Source organism: Dromiciops gliroides, chromosome 1, assembly GCF_019393635.1.
Source record: "Dromiciops gliroides isolate mDroGli1 chromosome 1, mDroGli1.pri, whole genome shotgun sequence".
In the NCBI taxonomy this organism is placed as follows: domain Eukaryota; kingdom Metazoa; phylum Chordata; class Mammalia; order Microbiotheria; family Microbiotheriidae; genus Dromiciops; species Dromiciops gliroides.
Window position 1 is genome coordinate 218,991,998 of NC_057861.1, and position 12,753 is coordinate 219,004,750.

The 12,753-nt window shown below is 40.6% G+C and overlaps 1 protein-coding gene across 11 annotated transcripts in view; it reads right to left on the minus strand.

Moving 5' to 3' along the window:
- Positions 1-12,753, minus strand: part of LDLRAD4 (low density lipoprotein receptor class A domain containing 4) — a 638,510-nt gene that overhangs the window by 472,965 nt on the left and 152,792 nt on the right. For 2 of the 11 annotated variants that reach the window (XM_044002902.1, XM_044002866.1), the window contains exon 1: positions 5,010-5,319. The exons of 8 other annotated variants lie outside the window; for them this stretch is intronic. The gene's annotated coding sequence lies outside the window, so the exon portion shown is untranslated. Of the gene's footprint in view, positions 1-5,009; positions 5,320-12,753 lie in introns of those variants that run through there. One more of the 11 variants, XM_044002838.1, reaches the window with a different exon arrangement.

A 12,753-nucleotide genomic window follows, 5' to 3' on the forward strand; every position in this document is an offset into this window, starting at 1 on the left:
AAAATAAAATTGGCAACATGCAAAACATTTTTTCAATCTAGTAATTCTCTAGAACTGTAATCTTTTGTGCTGACATCTCAATAAAAACTAATTTCAGACAATCTTCACTGTTCATAACACATGAAATTTATGTACCATAAATACTGTGCAGCAAATAAAATTCTTAAAACTAAAACATTTTTTAACCTGAATTTACCTTCTACTATGTCAGATGGCAATGTGAAGGCATCATATTGTGTATACTATACTGCTCCAAACCTCTCTACCTTGGCCACCAGCTGAAAATCAAGGGAAAGGTTGCTGGGACTTTAGTCTGCTAATAGAAGACACCAAGACTGGCAAGGTTTCAACATCACCTCCAACACTCTGTCCTTCACAGCTGGCAGATGGCATTGGAAATCTGTGAAGGACACACCCCCTTGAAACCATCTGTCATCAAAGTCTCCATGTGCTTTTGAGATCCTTAAGGGTCTTGGAGTATGGGAGCATAGCAGAGGTGAGTTAACAGTTAACCTTGAGGCTGCTATCCATAATGGGATTGGCAACCTCAATATCTCTAGCCAGCTGATAGATTAGGCTGACTGTGGCTGCAGACATTGCAACTGGAAGTTTATCTGATACCTTTATTTTCTTACTAAAATGCATCACTGGCTTTGCATGCTTAGGCTTAGAGCCCAAATGTCTTGTTTTACAATTTATGGAAATAATGACCACACAAAACTTGAGTTTTAAAGAGAAACAACAAAAATATGTAACAAGTTCTTTACAATGCTAGGGTGAACAAGACCAGTGAAGCGCCCAGTAGGAAACCAGCAGCTCCACAAACTTGCTTGCATTGTGCCTCTCTCTTTTTTTCTACTGTGTATGGCCATGAATGTGCAAGGTTGCTAACAGGAAAGTGAAAATGAGGTTACTAATAAAATCAAGGGAATGCTGGAAGTCAGGAAAACTAAATGCACACATGAATGTTGAGGATTGACTGTTTAACGCTTTCAGGCTGAGTCTCCAGGATAAACTCTCCACGGGCCATCAGCTAAAAGGCAGATCCCCTAGGAAATGTGATATGCATCATCTTTTGGTGGGTGGCAGAATAACAGAAGCCAGCAATATGCGGGAAATTGGAGGTACAACTATTCAGTACTTAAAGACAGAGGAAACAACCAGGACTGATACACCCCACCCTGATGGGGAAAACAGAGACTCATTCAAGCTACAGGAGGAGTCAGAAAATGGGGCCTGAGTGAGGCAAAGATAGCATCTTGGAAGGGGGCAGAGGCATGGGTCAATGGGAACAGGTATTTGGGGCTCTCTGTAGTCTATGGTCTCTATGATCCCTATGAGTTCTTTCTGTGTCCTTTAATTTGTAAATAAGGCTATTCTGAGATTTGAACTTTGTGAACAAGAGTATTTATAAGGGGAAGAAGATCAAATATTGATAATCCCAGGTTTCACCAAGGTGGCAGCAAGAAATTAGAAAAGTAAGAGGTCCCCCTAAGTGGCTAGACAGAGGATCTGAATTCTTGTCTAAGAGCCAAGTATTGGGCTAAGAAGCACTGACTTAGACTTGTGCCAGACACCTTGGTCCTATAATCAGAGCACAAGAGTTAAAAATATAAAGAACTTTTACTCCACTTATAAATATAAGCTATTATTATTATTACTTTTTTCTTCTCAAGGTTCCTCTGGCCTTCTCCACCTCTTTTGCTCTCATCTTCAACCCCTGTCATATAGTAACACTGCTTTACCATTCCTAAATCCTCAAGTCTACCAGGCTCCTCTAGAGAACTCCAGATAAAAAGTCTGAAGCCAGAACAAGTTAATGAATTTTTTTCCTAGGATTGTTTCCATGATGGGGAGTTTGATTCTCACTGAAATTCATCTTGAATGTCATAATTTATAACTAAAGCAGATGGAACACATTTTCCTAAACCTGTACTAAGAAAAACCTGAGAAAGCCATCCATGACTGATGAGGTAAAAGTGGCTGCAAATCTTCTAAGTAGCAACAGGGTTCATAGCACTGCAGAGTTGGATGGACCCCTAGTCACAGATACATCACACAGACAATTTCCTTTAACCATTCCCCAAGGCAGACCTGTCCTCCCCAGCATTTTCCTTTGTGGTACAAAGCATGATTTACAGAATGTCAAAAGGTTATATGCCCCCTGCAGCAAAGCATAGGCTGAGTTCTGGATGCCACATTTATCCTCCCGCCTCAAATCTTGGACGCCAGGAAAATTCCGAGCCTAGCTCAACACAGAGATTCATCCTGAAACCAACCACAAGAGCTCTTCCTTTAGACTTAGTTGGTTCCGAGTCTGAGCCCTTTTGGTGGTTTTTCATTCGTCTTCGGAGCTATTCCTGGAAGATACAAACACTTCTCCCCACCCCCTGACCCTCAAAATACAAAGATCTCCATCAATATCCTGAAATCACTTTGAGAAAGTCAAAGAATTGAAGGACCACAAGAGAGGCTAGACCTCCAGGGATTAACCAGAGCCTAAGAAAAGGTTCCTTGGGTAATTGCGTTGGAGGAAAATGAGGACCAATAGGAGGAGGAGAAGTAATACCCTGATAGCATTTGTAAAAGAGCTTTAAGCTTTGCAAAGCTAGGAGGTAGGTGCTATTCTCATTCCCATTCTACAGATGAGGAAACTGAGACAGATAGAAGCTAAATAACTTGCCCAGATTCATACAGCTAGTAAGTATCTCCAAATGGATATGAATTTCCTGAGCTCTAGCCACTAGAATACCTAGCTGTCTCCCGTATACTATAGCTCATTCCCAAAGACTGCAGCGGCCTCTGAAATTGTCCACAGGTCCTAAAACACAGGGCTGAGATGTCTAGTGATCTAGCTGGGCCTGAATGAGCTGCAACTTCTAACACACACCTAGATTGGGACATCTTAGTCCACCCCCTATCTCTAGACAAGTCAACTTTAAAGCCTTTCTAGCATGCTGGCTGTTTGCCCTTTCTTAAAACACCCCCCCCAAAGATGTTGAATGCCTTCTCTTTTTAACATATTATTCAATCTGTAATTTTTTACTAATGCATAACCCCCTGGTTCCACTATAATTTAAGTCAGTTCCTTATTGTCCCATCTTCTATGTTCACACAAAGAATAGCTTTAATACTTTTCAATTTGAGAACATAATAACTATCTATTCACATCCTTTTAACAACGGGTTCACGGGATCCACATTAAGGTAAAGTTTCTTTTCTTTAGCAAATATTCCTCAGGTATATTACAAGGTGGAGATGTCCATCTTAATTGGCAAATGGAGTTATTAATATATTTGTCTTTAAGCTTTTTGAGCTTCAAAACAGCCTTGTAAGACAAATACTCCAAAAATTACTATCTTAGGCCAAGTAAAGTTAAAAGACTTGCCCAAACATACAACTGACTAGTGTCAGAGGCAGGATCCCAAAGGTCTTTTTGACTTCAATTCCACAATCTGTCTGCTACATCACATTGCCTCCATATTAATCTTCTAGAAAAGATACATAGAGTCAACTCCCCATTATACATGTTAAGTGATAGGTGAAAAAACATGAGTGGGAAAGATAAAGAGAAGAGGAAGAGGGAGGAAGGAAGGAAGGAAGGAAGGAAGGAAGGAAGGAAGGAAGGAAGGAAGGAAGGAAGGAAGGAAGGAAGGAAGGAAGGAAGGAAGGAAGGAAGGAAGGAAGGAAGGAAGAAGGGAGAAGAGGGAAAAGGGGAAAAAAAGGAGGGAAAAGGGGGGGCACCAACCACTTATTTATCAGTAAGATACTGTTACTCATTTTACTTCATGTCTATCCTGGACAAAGTCGAGTCCAAGGCTATAAATCCAACTGGATAACCAAGATGAGCAGGCCCCAGGTTACTGAGGAAATCTGGAGTTACCAAGAGAACAGAAACTGAAGAGCTTGGATAAAATAGTCAGAGGAAAAGAACAATGAACTTATTTGAAACCACAAGGGGATTGGTTGGAAGAAATGGTGATGCTCAACCAATGGGGGGTTGGGGGGAGACAGGGTAAGCATGAGATCTGACTTCAAGTACTTGAAGGGCTGTCATGTGGGGAAAGTGATTATCAGGTTTGTTCTGCCTTGCTCAGGAGTGCAGAACCAGGACCAGTGGGTGGATATTACAGGGAGGATGGAGTTTAGTTTCAAGATAAGAAAGCACTTCCTAACAATTAGGGTTACAGAAATATGGAATGGGGTTAATGAGTTCCCTATTATTGTTATTGTTCAGTCCTGTCTGACTCTTCGTGACCCCATTTGGGGTTTTCTTGGCAAAGATACAGGAGTGGTTTGCCATTTTCTTCTCCAGCTCATTTTACAGATAAGGAAACTGAGGCAAAAAGGTTAAGTGACTTGCCCAGGGTCACACAGTTAGTTAAGTGTGTAAGGCCATATTTGAACTCAGGTCTTCCTGATTCCAGGCCTTATCCATTGTGCCACCTAGCTACCCCTTGAGGTCCCTATTAAAGATATTTAAAGATCTTCAAAGGATAGACCACCATTTGTTAGGCATATTATATGTAAATGAAATTCCTGCTTTGAGTGAAAGTTAGACTAGATGCCTGTCCTCTTCGTTAAAGACTATTAACAATAAATCTTTCTAAAAAGCAGGAACTGAAAGCTTTCCTTTTGGAACACAACCAAGTTCTTATTTTATAGTAGACTACAGGTTTCAGCTCTCCAAGTGCACCAATGGCAAAGCTAAAGAAATAACTGCACTTTCCTGCTGCAGCTGGAGAGAAGGCTTGGGGGCCTGAAAGGGAGAAACCCCAACTCGCCTCTTGTAACCTCCTCATCCATCCAGTTATGAGAAAGTACATCACAAACATTTTCATTTCACTTTGGCAACATAAATCACATGAGAGACAGTCATCTGCATTTGGCCTCCATCCATGCAAGCAAATTCACAAACTAAAAAAAAAAATGTAAAATAATTCTCTATAAATAAAAGCAAAACAGACAAAACACTACTACTAGACTCCTTAGCACATCGCAAAATTTACCTGCTCTTCTCTTGAGGTATGTTTTTCTCCAGGCAGCATCAGTCCGTCTTGCTGTAGCTGATGTAACAGTTTTCTTTCAAACTAAATACCATCTAACTCAAACCTAGCAAGCTGTCACACTACTCCATTGAACACCCCACTGGAAGCTAACAATTGTGAGCCAAATACCAGGTCTGGTGAACTTTGGCTCCAGAAAATGATCAATCTCATGATGCCATTTTAGAGGTCTCTACAAAAATCACATATCCAAATGAGATAAATCCAGTCTCCCAAACGCAGTGCGTTAGAACAAGGAAACAAACAGAGCCTGAGACAGCAGTGAATTACAAATGGCATGCTAATTACCAGTCTACATCCAGAAATAGCTGAAGACTGCAGGATTTTTTTTGTTGTTAAAATAACTACAGCCTTTATTCTAGGGTTGGGCAAAAGCATCTAATTTATTCAAATTCTTAAGCCTCTAAACATAAGCACATTTCCATGGGCTTATTTGGGGGAAGGGGTAGAAAGAGACTTGGGTAAGAGGTCATCTGAGATCGCTGAGATGATGCCACCAGTGTGGAGATGTCACTCAGTGAGAGCCCAGTACAACTAGGGTGGCAAAAGGTGAGGCTGCCAGAAGGAAGAAGGAACCTTTCTTCCTCTTTTAGTCTCTTCTGAGGGGCAGTGCCAATAGCCAATGCTTAGGGCAAAAGGGAAAAGAGGAAGACATAAGCTTAAGATTCTTTTGTTTTAAATACACATTTTCAATACTAAAGAATCTTCCCATTTGATTCTTTTAAAATAATAAACAAAAAAGGGCAAAACATCATAACCAACATTAGAATTCCATGGAATCATAGGATCCTAGATTTGGTTGTTGTCATCATTGTTCAATCATGTCCACTCTCAGTGATATAACACCATACAAGGTTTTCTTGGCAGAGATACTGGAGTGGTTTGCCATTTCCCTCTTCAGTTCATTTTACAGATGAGGAAACTGAGGCAATCAGGGTTAAGTGACTTGCCCAGGGTCACACAGCTAGTAAGTGTCTGAGGCCAGAATGGAACTCAGGAAGATGAGGCTTCCCAACTTCAGACTCAGCACTCTACCCACTTCATCAACATAGCTGCCCTCCTAGATTTAGAACTGGAAGGAAAGTTAGAGGCAATAAAGTCCAAAATCTCATTTTATAGGTGAGGAAACTGAAGCACAGAGACTTGCTCATCATCGAATAGCTAGCAAGTTTCTGAGGCAGGATTTAATTTCAGGTCTTCCTAATTCAAAGTCTAGTTCTGTCCACTATATAGTATGCTTTTTGACCCCTTACAGGTTCTCTACTAGGTGCTATGCATTTTACTAAGATTAAATTCAAGTTTGCAAACTATGGTAGAGACAAACAGAAACACAAAATCGATGAACTTGACAGAAATAAGTTCACTCTCAGAACAAGGAGAGTACTGATTGTGGAGTCTAGAGATTGGATTTCTAGTTCTAGTTCTGTTCTTAATTTGCTGTGTAATCCTGAGCGAGTCACTTCATTTCTACTTGTCTAGCCCTGAAAATGAAGAATTAAATGCATTTAGAATTATAAAATCACAGAATTTTAGGACTGGGAGGGACCTTAAAAATTAATTGGTCCCTCCCCCTCATTTTCCCGATAGAGTCCAGAGAGGTCAAGTCACTTGCCCAAGGTCATGCAGCTAAAATAACATAACTGCAGACCGATCCAGATGCCTATGGCAGAAGTGGCGCTTCTACCCAGCTGAGTATGGAATGCAGTATGGTAGACTAGAAAGAGATACTAACTTAAGAGTCACAAAGCCTGAGTTCAAATCTTGGCTCCAGTACTTAATAGCTCTATGACTTAGGACAAGTCACTTAACCTATGTAGGACTCAGTTTCCTCAACTATAAAATGAGAGGATTGGACTAGATGATCTTTTAGGTTCCTTTCTAGCCTCAAATCTACAATTTTAGGATCTAATGATACTACAACTCCATTACTCTTTCTGGTACACAAGGATGAATTTTTAGAATACATGAAAGCCAGGCATTCCCTTCCCTCAATTTGGTTTAACAATCAATCACAGCTGAGCAATGCTTCTTTAGAAAGCGCAACCCAGTCATTGTGAGGTATGGATGTGACACCAAGGAAGAGACACCATATTCCCTACCCCCACTGCAGCCAAGTCCTTGTTTTCGTACCTCATTTTCCCATAGCCAATAGAAAACTAAGAAACAGAGAGTTTCTATAAATGGCTAGTTTTTCCATGGAGAGAATCATGGGAGCTGGATTAGAAAATCTCACAAAACCTGGCACCTGCCTTCATGCACTGGAATCCTCCCTTGCTACCAAGAAACCTGTGACCAACCTGGAAAACTTCATTTCCTCACAAAGAATGTCTCCATGCCACCAGATCCCAGTTTACCATTCATGTTCCCTGGGCACTGCTGTGTGCTCTGGTCCCCCACCATGACCATCTGCTCTGGAAGGAATTAATGAGCTCTCTGACTGGAGAGGTTTGCCTCTGTGGTTGAGAGTCAGACCAAGGGCAGGCAGGCAGAAGGGGAAGTGAAGAAGGGGGGGGGGGGTTAGAAGGGGAGGGAAGAGGGAAGAGAGAAGCCTGCAGGGCTTAATCCTCTGGCAATATTCACGGTCTCAGGCTCTGACCTGTAGGGAAGCATCTGCTGAACCTTAAAATGTGGCTCCCTGAAGATGACCTGAGGAAAGGAAGTTGAGCCTAAGGGAGGGAAGGATTCCACAGAAACCAAAAAGGCTCCTTAGAAATCTGGTTGCTCTGTGCTTCTTGTTCCAGATGGGCACCATGGCAAGTTGTTCCTATTTACAAGAACATTTTACTGAGAGAAGGCATCCTCTTTCTGTCACATGGCTAACAGTTTGAGAAAGGTTGACTCCTTTTAACTGTGAGGGAAACAAAAAAAAGTAGACAATATTTGAACCAATGAAAGGGAGCTAGAGAAAGTGCCCACCCAGAGGCAAGCCTCTAGACAAGTCTAAGTAAATTAAATTGCCCTTAACACACACACACACACACACACACACACACACACACACACACACACACACCCTAAAGCAAACTGGGTCATACTTTAATGTGACAATCAGATTTTAACTGAATATTCTAGACCTGTGTCTATCACATTTATTCTATTTTAATCATCTTGGTCTTCACATGAATGGCTCTAGCTGTAACTCTTAAAGATTCTAAGTTCTGGAGCCGACCTGAGCTTGACCTGGTGTTTGAAGCCTAGCCCAGAAGAAGTCATCTGTGCCCATCACTCATCGAATTTTTTTCTTTTTATATAGAGAAGTAATAATACTTACTACACAGGGTAATGTGAAGAAGGAGTAAGTGTTTGCCCTTGCAATAAAACTCCTAAAATAAGATAAATAAGACTCTCAAGAGTGGCAAAGTAGTATAGTCAATGTTAACCCTGAAATCAGGAAAACCTGAGTTCAAGAACTGTCTCTGGCCGTGGGCAAGTCAACTAATCTCTCAGGGCCCAAACAACTCACTAAGACTAGAAATTACTCATAAGACTCTAAGTTACACTTGAGTTATCTATCAGCATCAGTGAAGAAAGTTTCCACACTGGGAGTTTCTTATGCCAATGACCCAGGGACACAGTTCCAACCCCCTCATCTTCCCCACCCTCCAAAAAAAGATGCTTAAAAAAGACAAAAATGCATCCTTTAGTAAATTGAACTAATCTAACAGCTTAATGAAAGTGCCATTAGCCTGCCGCAGCCACACAAACCTTTTACACATACTTCAAAAATAACTAGATGTTAGGGGGCAGCTAGGTGGCACAGTGGATAAAGCACCAGCCCTGGATTCAGGAGTACCTGAGTTCAAATCTGGCCTCAGACGCTTGACACTTACTAGCTGTGTGACCCTGGGCAAGTCACTTAACCCTCATTGCCCAGCAAAAACCAACAACAACAACAACAACAACAAAAACTAGATGCTGAAGATAATATGCATACCCTCTCTATGCAAAGTCTTCAGGTCCCACAGTGACCTTCCATCCATGTCAGTTTGAACCTCGTATATTTTCTTAGTATTTTATAAAAAAGACTCTAGCTCTTTCCTTAAAAGAAACACAACACACCCTCCTTAGAATTCCTGGGTACTACAAAAACTATGATTCTTGGAGACATATTTCACACTTATGATAATTTCAGAAAAAAATGGTAATAATACTCCATAGATATTCCTCTAACACTTCAAGGATGGCATTGTTCATTTAGGCCATGCATGCAACACAGTCTCATATGCCTGGGGCTTAAAGGAAATCAGGTTATGGAAATGTAAAAATGCTCAAGAAAATCAGAAACAACACTATCTAGCAATTCACTGTTTCTTTGAAACATTTTAGACCACTCTCCAGACTCATTCATTCAGCAAATACTTATTGAGTGTTAAATCAAGGTCTGCTCCAGGGTCCCTGGTCACTACTCTGTCTACTGCTAGACCTTAAGAATATTTCTTTTCCATGAAATCAGTTCCCTAACTCTACCTGATAAATTCCAAAACTTTGTTTCTCATTTTCTCATTTTTCTCTTGGCATTACCATTATAATCAATCAATAAGCATTTATCCCATGAAGATAGAAAGCTTAGATGAATCCCAATCCTTGCCCTCACAGAACAGAAAATCTAGAAGAGGGATAAGACACAAGCAAGATACCTATAATTTAAATTATTAGATTACAAGTATATCATATAGGAGCTGAACAGAGAGTTATGAGAGGCCTAAGGGAAGGGAGCATCATTACTGACAGGAGATTAAGGAAAGTTTTATGTTGGTGGTGGCATTTGAGTTGGGTTTTAAAGAACGGATCGACACCAAGCAAGAAAAGACAGAGAATAGCATGTGTAAGTGGCAGGCAGGAAAGAAAATGTAACTTCGGGGAACAAAGAGTAGTCTAGTTTGTTTTAAAGTTTTGAACAGTAGCCAGTAGGCAATGAGGAGACACTTAAGCTTTCTGAGCAGAGAAGTGGCATGATTTCATCTACGTATAAGGAAGAGTAATTTAGCATTAATATGTAGAACAAACTGGAGGAAGAGATAATGAAGCAAGGAAAAGTCTGTTAAAAGGCTGTTGGGATAATCTAAGCAGGTGGCAAGGAGGTCCAGGTAGCATTGCAAATAGAGAAGACTGCATGGAGATAAGAGCAGTTGCAGGCAGAAATTGGTGAGAGCTTAACAGGAGAGATGAGCAACAGAGAAAAGTCAAAAATATAATGAGAGTTTTAAACATGCAAAACTGCATGAATAGGGAATGCCACTGACAGGAAGAATAGAATCAGAAGAAATAGGTTTTTTTTTAAAAAAAGATAATAAGCTCATAGACATGTTGAATTTGAGGTAGTGGTCAAAACAAAGGTGGATTGTGGGAACTACGAACACTGGGATTCAAGGCACTCTACAATCTGTGCCAAACTTCCTTCGCATATTCCACATTCCAGCCAAAGTGGGCTACTGGCCCACTCTACATCTCCCATTTCTGTGGCCTGCACTTTCCAGTCCCCCTTGCCTGGAATGAACTCTCCCTATCTCCCCTTACCACCCTCCTCCACCAGTGAAACTGATCTCTTTCTCCTCCAACTTCTCATAGCATTTAGGCTTACTACATCTCTTTTGCCTCAAGATGCAGCTATCTTTGAATCCCTAGTGCCTAGCACAGTGCTTTAATGTAAGAGGCACTTAAAAATATTTCTTGAATTAGCTACCATAAGTAGGCTATGATATCACACACTTAGAAAATATGTGCCACCATCTAAAGTATGAGTTACTCCAGCTTCTAGGCACTTAGCCCAGTGCTGGGCACATAGAAGGCATTCAATAAATTTTTGTCGAATGACTGATGGAATGAATTTTATTAATCAATATAAATTCTTTCTAATTGTCAGCTTTTTATTATACAAAATAAATTTGGATAAAGGATGTAAACCTAGAAGGGATCTAAGAAATCATCTGTCTAATCTACTCTTTGTACAGATGAGGAAAGGGAAGCTGAGAAAGATGATTAAGTGACTTCCTTATGGTCTCCAGGTGGCAGACAATAGAGCCAAGATTTGAACACAAATCTTCTGATGCCATATCTAGGGCTCTTTGAACTATACCATAATACTTCTCTTTGGCTCCCCATTTTGTAAGTTCAAAAAGCCCATTTATCAGACTTATATAAAACAAGATTAACTGGGTTTTTTAAAGCAACCTCTAAGGGGGCAGCTAGGTGGTACAGTGGATAAAGCACCAGCACCTCAGACACTTGACACTTACTTACTAGCTGTGTGACCATGGGCAAGTCACTTAACCCTCATTACCCCCCAAAAAAATTAATAAAAACAACCCCTAACTTATAGCCAAACAAGAATTATGAAATCAGACAAAATGAGTACAATTCTCTCCTTCATAAAAAAAAATTCCTTTCCTGAATTCAAAGAACATGATATTTTTGCTGCATGCTGGGCCTGTTGTAATTAATTGCCTCTTAACTGGTCTCCTTGTCTCCTGTCTCTCACCTCTCACCTGCAATATGCCAGATTAATCTTCCTATATCACCACATTGAATAGCCTCCTGTTCTCAGAAATGTAAATGGTTCCCCTGTAGCTACTGAATGAATCCCACACTCCTTAGGCTAGCTGTCAAGTGCCCCAGTAATCTGACAGCATACTCCTTCTTCAACCTTATCCCCCACTATCCCCTTTCATGTACCTGCATTCCAGTTTAGGGCTATTGGACAATTCCCAGCACATCTTTGCTCAGGCCATTCTCTCGCCCCACAATGATGTTCCCATCCTCATGCCTGCCCATGAAAATCCTACCCATCATTCAAGGCCTAATTCAGATACCATCTCCACAAAGTCTTCCCTAACCATCCTAACCAGACATAATCTCTAGTCCTGATGCCTGTACCCACTTTGAATTTCCCTTAAAGATGCTTCTATACAATAAATCTCCATTAGGTACTATATGCAAAGTACTGAGCTGGTTGGGCATAAAAAGACAAAAACAGATAGTATTCTTCCTCAAGAAGCTTACAATTCTAATGTAGGGGGTGTCATGTGCACACGGATAGTAAATACACTATCTACATAAAGCAATGGAAAGCAATTTCAAGAGGCAGAAGATACTAATTGGGAGACCAGGAAAGGTTTCCTACCAGAGAGCACATCTGAGGTCTGACTTGGAGGAAGATAGAGATTCTAAGAAATGAGGGTAGACAGGAGGATGAAGACTGGACCCTGGGCACAGCCTTGCAAAGGTACTGGGACAGGAAACAGACACAACATAGAAACATTGAATTACAGACATCTGCAAGACTTTATGGGCCTGGCAGCAGACTGCAGCTCTGCTGTCCACAAGCCTGGCTTAATTTGGAGAAGCACATCATTCAAATCATGGCAGAGTGATGAATTTTTTGGTGATGGTAACTCTGAAGATCTTCTACTGAGCACAGAAGAATTGCTATCAATGAAGGAAGTACACATTGATGATGTCAGAAATCACTAAAGTTATCTTTGATATCTGTGGCCATGATTTATACCCTAATAGACTCTAAGTAACATGAGAATAGGAACTCTCTTATCTAAAATGAGTATTTCCTCCCATGCCTACTATGGAATATTGTACACAATAAGCACTCAATACATATATTTCTTGAAGGAATTAACGAATGATGTAAAAAACCAACTGATGCAATAAAAAGTGCTCAAGCTTTCTATTAGTT